The sequence below is a fragment of the Cryptotermes secundus genome, unplaced genomic scaffold, assembly GCF_002891405.2.
Source record: "Cryptotermes secundus unplaced genomic scaffold, Csec_1.0 scaffold407, whole genome shotgun sequence".
NCBI lineage: Eukaryota > Metazoa > Arthropoda > Insecta > Blattodea > Kalotermitidae > Cryptotermes > Cryptotermes secundus.
The window spans coordinates 5,254,292-5,266,495 of record NW_019741981.1 but is presented as its reverse complement, the minus strand read 5'-3'; the positions used below and the strand labels follow the sequence as shown (position 1 = coordinate 5,266,495).

Genomic DNA, 12,204 nt, shown 5'->3' with positions numbered 1-12,204 from the left:
TCGCTCGGTCAGTATAGTTCGCTTGCTGACTCAAGCCACGGAGTTAGTATTAGACATGGGTGTATGAAAAGCGGTACTAATAATGCAAGTCATATTTATTCCTATTCTGGACAATATATCGATTGCGGTTTATTATGTAACCTCTCTGTTATTTATAATTTTGTCGCCAGAAAGTTCAACCTCTCTTGTGTGGAGTATAGGGCTGCATAAGTGGAGGTTTCTTCTGCTCACGATCAATTTTATATTTCTACATTTATTGCGGTTCGGAGCAGTCGCCTCGCTGACATTAGTCACCTAAAATCTCGGTTTCATCTTGTTCTCTTCACGCACGTATTTTTCATAGGATGCCACGGCACTGTTCTCTTCTTTTCGCTTGTCACTGCCAGCACTAAACTAATTTCTCGTCTCACAGTACACACTGTTTCTCCCTTACTCTCAAACACATCCGCTTCCCGCTCGCAACGAGTCTAAACAACACTCTCGAAAACACAGCAACACGCTTATTTCGGAGCAATCATTCTAGAAACATTTGACTGCAAGCACGGGCTGAGAGGTTCGCTAATAATCTGTAAGCCGATAGGATTGGTGAAGTCAAGAAGTGTCCAGAGAGAGAGGAACTGGCCTACCCTCGCTCCTCCATCTCGGGTCACTCCACTTATTGAAAAAGAACAAATATACCGAAAATTAATTAATGTTAATTAGATTCATTAAGTGAGATATTAAGCATTATAAGTCATACTAGCAGCCGGTCACGGTAGCCGAGCGGTCTAAGACATGCACTGTCTTCGCTCGCTCGGAAGCAGGGATCGTGGGTTCGAATCCCACTCACGGCATGGATGTTTGTGTGCGTTTTTCTGTGTTTGTGTACAGGTAGAGGCCTTGCGACGAGCTGATCACCCGCCCAAGGAGTCCTACCGAATGTGTAAGATCTAGAAAAACCGAAGTGAACGGAGTTCATGGAGGTAGGCCTAGGCCGACTGGGGCTGTAGTGCCAAGGAAAAAGAAGTCATACTAGCAAGAAACCAGTTCAGAGTCAAAATATATTAGTCATGAAGTTAATTTGTAAGTACATTTGGGGGCATGTCTCAGTACTTATATAATTGTAAGAAGGTAATGGTTGAGAGCTGGGAGCAGCCTACGAGTGCTGTATGTTAGCAAAGAAGTTAAACAAAGGGGAATCAGTAAATGAGTCAGGCAGGGAGTTATCTTTAATTAAAGTGTTATTTATTAAAATATATTGTCATGTGTAAGAGTGCCCATAGACGGGGTTTGGGTTGGTGACTGAATTTATTGAACAATTTATACGCTCATCTCATTACTACACTTAATTATAGCACACTCGCTCACCTCCATACTTTACAAATCACTAGTCATATACGCGAAGTTTTCTCAGTCTGCTTTCACTGGTCGTTTCATAGTAACTGATCTTTACAATGGAGATTCATCAGCTTCTATGTTAACGTCGTTGCCCGCTGGCTGGTCAGTAGTCAGACCCCTTCTCTCGTGGAAGAGGGGGCTCTGAAAATAAAGTAGTGGTTTTGGAACGAACAAAATTATAGTTAAGGATCGCGACTGGGCCCGAAACCAAGAATATTAGTGCTGGTGAAGGCGAGCAGTTAATTATTAGTCTTCTCAAGAACACTGTTTCCACTATATGGGCTACATAACGTCTGATGGAACGGGAAAGTAATCATACCTCAAGACTTTACAAAAAGACGGTAGTGACTTATTCCAAGATATTTTTGCCTGCGTTTCAGAAAAAAAAAAACATAACAAGCTTCCGGTTAACCAGTAATGTGGCCGATATTCAAAGAGATATATCTCTAAATTAATTGCGTTTTAGCTAGTTACCGAATTAATTAGTAACGAAGTTATCCACGTTGGATTGGTAAGTAAGCCAGTTGTTCATTTGGATAGTTTATACTGCGCTAGGCATTTACGTAGTTAGTGAACTCTTTACTTTGGTCAAATCAGTTAAGTTACGTACTTATGTGGTTGTTTCTGTAGTTAGTTGATCCATTCATTTAGTCACTATAACAGTTCTGAAGTGGAGTGCGGATTTTAAACGTTTCCACGAAGAGAAATAAGCGCCCAGATTTACTGAATGTAATCAAAGCAAATATCAGATGGCAATGTTACGTGTGCAACCTTGTGCCTTCTCACTCAGTAATTTGTAGTCAGACCGGGTCCCGCGGCACACTTTAATTAATATACTAATTGTTATATCATGAGTTTGTGACAACTCCAAATAATTTCCAACTCTCTATGTATGTGTTAGTACATAGGCATTACTTAGGTAATTATTCTTGTTTTTCTCTCTTCCCTGAATTTCTGTGACAGTTTGGCTTAATGACCTCTCATTGTTTTTGAGCCACCCATTGTCTCTCCTACGTCATACCGCTCTTCACGCAAAAGCTAATAGAAGCAGCCACCACAAAACAATAAGAAAACAAAACAATAGATAAACATATATAAAAACTCACCGGCGAAACCACCGCCCTTAACTCATCAGAATTGTCTGTCTTTCGTAAGGACCTCTTTCCTGTTGCCTGACGTTCTTCCTGCCACATTAATTCCCCCTTAAAACCGTGCAGCCCCTGAAAATTATGTACTGAACTGCAGCGTTGCCACCTGCGGATGTCGTCGGCATTGGATTTCGGTGATGAGGTATGTGGGTCAGCTTCTGTCATTGTCTGATGAAAAGAATTTGCAATGGGTGGCATTTGAAACAGCTTCTGTGCAACTCTGACACTACCATGTTCCCCTTGGATCAAATCATGTCGTCAAAATGACCCGTACCAGTGACTGTAGCAGGTCACTCACTTCCATCTGGTATCAAAGATGGGAATGAGCTGAGCTTTCATGCCACTCGACATCCTCACGGCGTGGTGTACATGAGCAGCTTTAACTATACCTTCATGCGAGACTAGAGTAATTCAAATTATGTGGTTAAACATAAATTACTTTCAATATATATATATATTACAGTAGTTTTATTCATTTTCTCGCACTTACGCAGGCTTTTAGGCCGTGACATAGCTGAGGCTTCCAACCGCGGCGGCCAAGGTTCAAGCCCAGGTAAGGACATGTGGGATTTGTGGTGGACAAAGTGGCGCTGGTGAAGGTATTCTGCGAGTACTTCGGTTTCCACTGCCAATTCTCATTCCATCGATTGTTCCACATTCATCATCTCTTATTCGGGGCTAGTACAGTAGACCAAATAGTGGCCGACGTACCAAGTGGACTCAGCTTCACCCCACACGAAGAAACTGAAAAATCTATACAGACTTTTCTTGCAATTTTCGCACATTTTTCAGAAATTTGTCAGCAACTGACCATCACTATATTTCATTTAGGAGAAGAAAGCGATTTCTGAAAATTGCGTGCGCATATGGCAGAAACCTTTGGTGTTATTACTATAAAGGCGCCACAGCTACTTGTACTGCTAAAGCTGCTACTAGTGTTATATTACTGGTATTACTACTGACGCTGCTAGTACCACTGCCACTACTACTACTACTACTACTACTACTACTACTACTACTACTACTGTTACATACAACTGAATACCCCAGAGTATTATTCCCTCCTCTCTTCTTCAAAATTCGTCTTTATTTATATTTCTCTTTGTCCTCATTCATCTCTTACTTCCTTTTTTCTTCACTTCTCTCCATTTCTCTTACTTTTCTTTCTCACTTTCAATTATGTATTTATTTTCTCAATTTATCACCTACTTTGTTCTCTTATCTTTCTCTGTTTCTATCTCCCCTTTGACAAGAAGACTAGCGTTTTCCGACAGACAGGATTTGAGGCCCCGATAAACCCGAACGAAGGAATGCGTATCGTGTTTATGTCTCCATTTACGCAGAGCTTGTAAACTTACGTTCTCTAATGCACGAGGGGAACAGCGGTAGAAACAGACGGACGGAAACTTGTGCTGCGTGCCTCCAAGCTTGGTGTCGTCAGTACACGTGATGCAGTTTCATACTACTGAGACATGTTCTATCTCTCATCTCACTAATGGACGCGTATAACACACATACAGAGTGCAGAGATGAACATCTGAAATTTATATAGCGAATAACGCCTAATAACTTGATGTATTCTGATAATCCATAATCAACATGATTCTGAAAATATAATTTTAAATCAAAGTAAACACCGTGGTTTTTAATGGTGCTGGTACGAGCATTGGTAGGCTGATAATAGTGATAGTCGTAATTCAGACGGCTGGTCTTCCTAGAGCAAGACGTGGCACGGCAGCAACAATCATATTTGTCATTTTCACTCGCGGCTCCATTTTACAATAAGCTTGCTCCTACGTCACTTCTGGTCTCGCTTGCTGTGACCGAGCAGTTTCCTGCACACCGATCTGCATGTTTGTGCGCCCACACGTCTAGATCCCTCTGTTTGACGACTGTTACCTTCTGCAGTGTCTGAAGTTCTCATCTGTCCCGCACCTTGCCTTCTGCAGTTCAGGTCTAGCAGTCCAACTTCAACGATGCATTCGTTGAAACCTACATAGTGGCAACCACTGTCAGCGTAATATTGTGTTTCCTACTTATTTTGTAAACCCAATCCAAAAATCTGAACTGGATCATCGAACGTGCTGAATAAGTGAGCTCCTCTCACAGAAAGCGGGTTTACATCTTTTGACTCCGTGGTGGAAATATTTACTAACATTCTGCCCCGAGTCCCTTGGTGTCACATCTCTTGTACACCCACCACACACCATGACGTGCCTGTCCCTTGGTGCACAGATAAATACCGCGAATTCAACCCCCTCGGAAAAGAGCTCCAAGTTTCTGTCTCACTCACGTCACGCACAACTTGTCCTCTCTGCTGTGTCAGACAGAGGTCTCTCTTATTGTTGCTGTTTTTAGTTCTGCCAATTACGATCCTTTGTTTAAATTTCTTAAAGACAAAGTAGAAGGTTTGCCGAATAACGCATTTAGTAAGGGCGAGATTCTTGTTAGGTTAAGTTGCGAGGCCCCTGTGTATCAAAACCAAAAAGTGTCTCGTGTTTCGTCTGCAGGTAATATGCTTCTGTGATCCATGCACAACCATATATTGACAGAGAACTTGGTTCCACATGCCCAGAGAGAAACAGCGGTTATCCCATTTCTGAAATCAAGAAGGAATCGCTAGTTACAGGTACAACAGTTGTTGTATATATACAGTTGTATATCAGTCTCACCAATTGTGCATGTAAGGCCATGCAGGTGTTACAGACCGTCTACTTGACTGCATTCCGCAGAGAAGAAACCTCATAAGGGACGCTCGGTTAGGATTCTCACTCTACAGACACGCTATTCACGCCTTGTCAACATGGGGAACTAATCCAGAATTATTTTCTCATGTCCAGCCCCTTGTACCTATCTTCTTCGACTCGAAGAAGGATTTTGACAACACATTTCGGTTAGGCTTCCCAAGGAACCTACACAGTAAGATGCTTTAGGCATAGATCCTCTAAAATTTGTGTTCGTAAAACTTGCCTTTGATTTGAAGGATTGTACTTCGCTGTTCCACGATCGAATCCAGTGGTTGGTGTTGTGTTAGCTGTACTGCAACAGATATTATCACCACAAAGTTTAAGATGAAGTAGGGGAATCATAGAGATCGCCAAGTCTCGCACATTTCTAAGACAGAAATCCACACGCTGAAACAATGATGAAAATTATATGGACATGAGTCCTGTAAATCCTCCTTTCATAACCACAGCCCTCTTTTCCTCTTCGAAACTTAAACGTTCCTAAAGATAAATACCTATTTGGATTTAAATCAGGCGAGAGCTGTGGGCAAGCCGTAGAATCTGGTGTTCGGTATGAATATTAGTAAAAAAAGGTACATGAAAAACACATTGCAATTTATATAATAATATTTTCCATTTATTCGTTGATCCAATGTGACTTAAATAATTCATATTTTGTAAATTAAATTATTTTTAATAAGCCGATATTTGTTTCGTGATAAGTTATTCGATTGAATTGAAGTCTAAATAATAGTAAAATTAATTACATGAGCATTTAATTATAGAGCAACGCATTAATATAACCTGTCAACACTTATAATTAAATCCTTTCATTTAGATAGGTAAATTAGTATTATTGGTAGAATTTCAGATTGTATAAATAAAGTTTTTTGAGCATGCAAATCATATTCAAAAAGAGTTGTAGCTACTTTTTTTATAATTTAAATTCAAGTCTCGCAACTTAATGCGCTATGTAGTAACAGTAAATGGTAGGTTTCTGAGTAAGTCTATCCTATGTAGTGTCACCAGCCGGTCACGGTAGCCGAGCGGTCTAAGGCATGCACTGTCTTCGCTCGCTCGGAAGCCGGGATCGTGGGTTCCAATCCCACTCAGGGCATGGATGTTTGTGTGCGTTTTTCTGTGTTTGTGTACAGGTAGAGGCCTTGCGACGAGCTGATCACCCGCCCAAGGAGTCCTACCGTATGTGTAAGATCTAGAAAAACCGAAGTGAACGGAGAAGTTCATGGAGGTAGGCCTAGGCCCACTGGGGCTGTAGTGCCAAGGAAAAAAATGTAATGTCACCAACATATCATTACGCCTAATGCTTAGGTGCCAAAGTCAATTAGATCGACTAAAAGAAATGCTTAAATTACCAATTTCGACCGGGTCAATCCTTCACATAAAATATCCGCCATTTTGTATTGTTACACGCAAGTGGCCACTGACAACCGTGGAGAGCAATTGCGGTGCTGTGACGGAACCTCTAAACGTTCCATTCCTGAATAATCAAAAGTTCTGTTCACAGAATTTAGTTCACACGGAAATTTCGAAGATTTTATAAAATTCAGTGACATATAGGCTGGCAATGGACGAGTTAAATCAAGCAACTCTATTCTACCTTTGAAAATTGTTTTCCTGACGTCCTTTTTTATCGTGTTGTTTATTTAACAACGCTGTGAGTGATTAGTCTAGATGGCGTAAATGAACGGACGGTTAACGAGTGTGGAGAGTTTGTGAAACGAGAACTGGAAGGAAAAAGCGAAGTTTTCAGAGAAAACCAGTCCGAATGCCACTTTGTTCACCACAAGTCCCACATCACCAGTCCATCAATGAAACCCAGGTCGCTTCTGTGGAAAACCGATGAGCGTCTAACTGCCTCAGATATGGCATGGCCTCCTGAACTTCCAGCAAATTTCTGGGATATTGCATTAATCACTGTGGGCCACGATTTCTTTGTTTCATTCTTACAGAAAGGACGAGCAGTTCCTTTCAATTAGTTGGGGAACGAGGAGTGTCAGCTCGGGCTATATTTAAGTGAGCGCCATCCAGCATTTTTTAACTTCCTTCATCATATGATTGGGAAAAAAATAAGTTTCTCCTGTTACTTGTAGGTCCATATCTTTTTATAGTAACTAAGAACTAACCTTTGATTAAGCGCTACAAATTTTCGAAATTGACAAAGAAGACACAAAAATTATTCTTGACTTTTGCATGTTTAAATATGTTTAAACGAAACGTATAGCAAATTCCTTATAGGTAAATATTTGTCTGACAATTTTCTTATCCAGATTGGTCTGAAACAAGAAGATGCTTTATGGTCAATCCTTTTCAAATTTTCTTTAGAATATGCCATCAAGAACGTGCAGGAAAACCAGGTGGGACTGAAATTAAATGGGGCATATCAGCTGTTGGTCTAAGCTGATGATGTGAATCTACTGGGTGATAATGTAGATACCATAGAGAGAAACACACAAACTTTAATTGAAGCTATTAAGGAAGTTTGTCTAAAAGTAAACACAGAGTAAACTAAGTATATGTTGCTGTCTCTTCACCAAAATGCAGGGCAAACTCATGACATAAAGATGGGTAACAGGTGTTTTGAAAGTGTGGCAAGTTCAGATATTTGGGAACGACAATAACAAATCAAACCCGGATTCGGGAGGAAATTCAGAGGAAATTGAACTCGGGTAATGCTTGCTACCATTCAGTCCAGAAACTCTTGTCTACTCGTCTCCTGTCTAAAAACATAAAAATTAAAATACATAATTTTAATTTTGCCTGTTGTTCTGTATGGGTGTGAAACTTGGTCTCTGACATTAAGGGAGGAACATAGACTGAGGGTGTTTGAGAACGGAGTATTGAGGAGAATATTTGGACCGAAGAGGGATGAAGTGACAGGAAGTTGGAGAAAACTGCACAATGAGGAGCTTCATAACTTGTACTCTTCTCAAAGTATAATTAGAATGATCAGATCAAGGAGGGCGGGGTATGTTGCGCGAATGGAGGCGAAGAGGAATACAAATAGGATATTGGTGGGAAAGCTATAAGGAAAGAGACTACTGGGAAGACCAAGGCGTAGGTGGGTGGACAATATTAAAGTGGATATTAGAGAGATAGGATGGGATGGTATGGATTGGATTGATCTGGCTTAGAATAAGGACCAGTGGAGGGCTCTTTTGAACACAGCAATTAACCCACCTAAGGACGCGATAAGGAACCATAATTCTCAAGGTTCTTCTTGTAGTATTTGTAGTGAATGTTCTCATCATGTTTCAGTACTTGAGAATGGAAATTACTTTCATTATGAAATTAGGAGAGCAAATCCAGGAATATTTTTATTGTTCGGAAATGTAATATACTTTCCAAATCGCTGAAGATCAAGATTTACAATAAAATAATTTTGCCAGTTAATGTATATGTGTGAAACATGATGTTTTACTTCTACAGAACACAAATTGCAATTGTTTGAAGGCTATATTCTCAGAAGAGTATTTGTACCTGAGAAAGAAATATTTGCTACGCAGTTGAGAGTATTACACAAAAGGAAACTTCGTAATTTATGCACAGAATTCACGTATTTGTGCGGGAAAAATGAGGTGCTAATCGCAGCTCATTGCAATAACAATACACTAATAGCAACTAGCTGTTCTTTTCTACAACAAAAATCAACATGCCTTTCCTGTCCTCTCCATTCTAGTCACATATCAGGCTAAAAATATTTGCGAATATCCAGTCGGAAGACCTAGAAGAAAACGAGAGGATAATATCAAGATGGATAGGCTGTGAGAATCAGATTTAGGCAGAACTTGTTCAGAATGGTGTTCGGTTGCGAACTTTGGCGTTAGCGGTGTCAGCCTTCGGACATTTAAGCTCAGTTAAGTAGGTGTTACCTTGAGTATCATAAATATTTGAAGGCATATGATTCAAGAACTTTGTACTCCACACTGGAAGAGTTCGCGTTGACAGGACTTTCTCTAAACTACGTACGAGCAAGCAGAAGTTGATAAAAGGCTGTAGGTTCATTGTTGCATTAAAAATATATCTCACAGGAGATGCCGGATTTGATTAACCCACCCTCCCATGGCCAGTGCTGTAGAATAATTCCTGCATTTTTAAATTTTTTTTAAAACGAAAGGAATTTGCACAGAATCTGTAAATGACAGCTTTAAACTGCCCCAGGTGAATGAACGATTTATTGGAGGGGGGGCCCATCATACTTGTATCGTGAATATCTCTAGAGTGCTTGGCAAGGTAATGAAGTTCTAGGGACTGCCCTACAAGCAAATTTTATAAAAACGTTAGGTTTCCTGGGTTGTTTCGCTTTGTAATACGAAGGATCGTATGCGACTTTTCGGAAAAAAAAGTTCTGCCTCTTCTTCGGGTACTTTTACATTCTGAAAATTGAGGCAGAGCTTTCCTCCAATATATCGATACCATCTACCATATTACACGGCGTCGCAGTCCAAAAGATATTTGTCTTCATAATCACAGCATTGGAACTAAAAATTTCATAGTGTCTAAAAAAATACAGATATTGATTCATTTTCTTTGTGTTTCCCAAAATGTCCTAAGCTTGAATCTATGTTTCATGTAAACTACTTCTGGCTGCTTTAAAATTCCGCTTAATTTCAAGGTAAATGTTATTGCATAGGTATATAAAGTTTACTGCAATGCAATATGCCCTTACAAACAAAAAAAACTCAATGGCCTATAGTCCGCAAGCGAACTGTACCGACTGAGCGACCACCGCTTGTCGACGAAGTTAGTGCCAACTTTTGCGGATAGAGGGTATTGCGTGGTCACCGCGACGGATACACACTGCCGTTAATTTCAGTTTTCTAGACCGGAATATGGACTTACAGATTGAGAAATAACATGTCCTCCTATTACAAACTTAGTGAAGCTGACATGTTTTACGGCAACTGTGAAATTACATACGAAGTTATGATATTTTTTAAATATTTATAGATTTTATTTTACATTTACACAGTGCACTGGCTATTGCGTAATATTTATGTCTGAGGATTGAAGAAAGAAATAGGTAATAAAGGGACTGGGAAAAGAGAGAAAGAAAGAAAGAAATAGCAAAATAAAAAATACAAGAAAGAAAACAAAACGAAAAAGAACAAGCAAAATATAAAACGAATCAGACGACAAAGGAACTGGAGAAACACAAAGACAAGGGAGAAAATAAAAACAGAGAAAAATAATATAATAGAAGGAATCTAACAAGGATAGTAATATACCGATGAGGCCCTTAATAAGTGAATTTAACGCCAATCTCTCCGTCAATAAAATGTTCTGTAAGACTGCTCGTAGGTCGGCGCCATAGCTCAAGCGGTTAGCCGCTGGCTTCCCACCGCGGTGGCCCGGGTTCGATCCTGGGTCTGGTCAAGTGGGATTTGTGGTGGACAAAGTAGCGCTGGGGCAGGTTTTCTCCGAGTACTTCGGTTTCCCCTGCCAATTGCTCCACAATCACCCTCAAATATCATCTTGGGCTGGTACAATAGGCCAGAAGTGACAGCAGTACAAGAGACTTAGTCCCACCTCACTAGCAATAAAATGTTCTGCACGTATGCAGAGGTTGCTCTGTCTCTGCCTGCAGAGACCGAGTGCGTTATCGCAACGAGCTGCAAGGAAGCTAATTGGAAATGAAGTCAGATCAGATCTTAAAATAACTCAGGTGTGAAAGTTTGATAGTTTTTGTTTCAGGAGCTTCTGGGAGAGCTGTACGCCTTCGCCCGAGGACAGTGATGCTCCATCTTCCAGCAGCAAGAACGCCCTCCACCTGCCCCCTTTTCAGTTACTTTTGATAAGGGTTCTTCAGCAACATTTGCCAGCTGCCTTTCTTTACCTGCCAAACAAAAGGTGAAACAGAGGGTCGTGTTTGAAAATATAGGGTGGAGGGTAGTTTGAAGGTAATTTAGTTGTACTCAGGTGAGCCGTGAGGGAAAATCATAGCGGGTCTTACGTGGTGCAGGGGACCCCTTAGCCTGCCTAATACTTGTCGGTCCAGGGTCTGTTCCTTCCAAACAGCTGATCGCTCTGTTTGCCACCCGTTTTCATGCTAGTATCTTGCTCGACTTATTCATCTTCTGAAGAAGTAGGCGATATATTCCTCCGAAATGTCGGTTGACTTTCAATGGACTTAAGCTAAGCTTAAGCTAGCCCTTGCAACAGGCCGTGGAGGCCCATAGGATTGTGAGACGTCGAGACTCCCGCATTTTCTGGAAAATTGGCTCACAGATGGCGTTATAATACTCTTCATTATCACTGGTGTGAGGAACTCAGATCCTGCATAGCTCACAGTTATCCCGACAATTAATAACGACCACGCTTATATCAATCCCAAAAACTTATGCAGTTAAACGTATATGTATCACAGTCTGTCAATAATGCAACAATTATTAAAATATTCACCATTCAACGCTTAACATGTTTTGGCCATAAATGGCCATCTTCGGGTGTTTCAATGCGTCCAAACTGCTACACTGCTTTGATGTGCGCTGAAATCGCGAGTTGCAGTCCACTTAAAATAATATAAGTACGTAATTACTTAAAATCCATTAATTTTTTTTTATTACGATCTTTCGTAAAATCCTATTCCACCTCATAAGGGGCGTCGTCCACTTATTTAAAGCTATGTGATAATCCAGACAGTTCCTTTCAGAATATCTACGTTCGTTTGTTTCACCCACTTGCAGTAGCCATGTATGTGACTGACTCCTGTCTGGCTCCCTTCACGACAAACAAACAGTGTNTCCACCTCATAAGGGGCGTCGTCCACTTGTTTAAAGCTATGTGATAATCCAGACAGTTCCTTTCAGAATATCTGCGTTCGTTTGTTTCACCCACTTGCAGTAACCATGTACGAGTATGTGACTGAATCTTGTCGGGCTGCCTTCACGACAAACAAACAGTGTAATTTATTTAGGAAGTGACTGATTGTCTGA

At 40.6% G+C, this 12,204-nt stretch overlaps 1 long non-coding RNA gene across 1 annotated transcript in view; it reads left to right on the top strand.

Moving 5' to 3' along the window:
- LOC117282978 overlaps nt 1–11,070 on the top strand; it is a 246,024-nt gene extending 234,954 nt beyond the window's left edge. The window contains exon 4 of the long non-coding RNA XR_004513960.1: nt 10,964–11,070. This is a non-coding gene — a long non-coding RNA (uncharacterized LOC117282978). The remainder of the gene's footprint in view (nt 1–10,963) is intronic.
- Nucleotides 11,071–12,204: the final 1,134 nt, after the last annotated feature.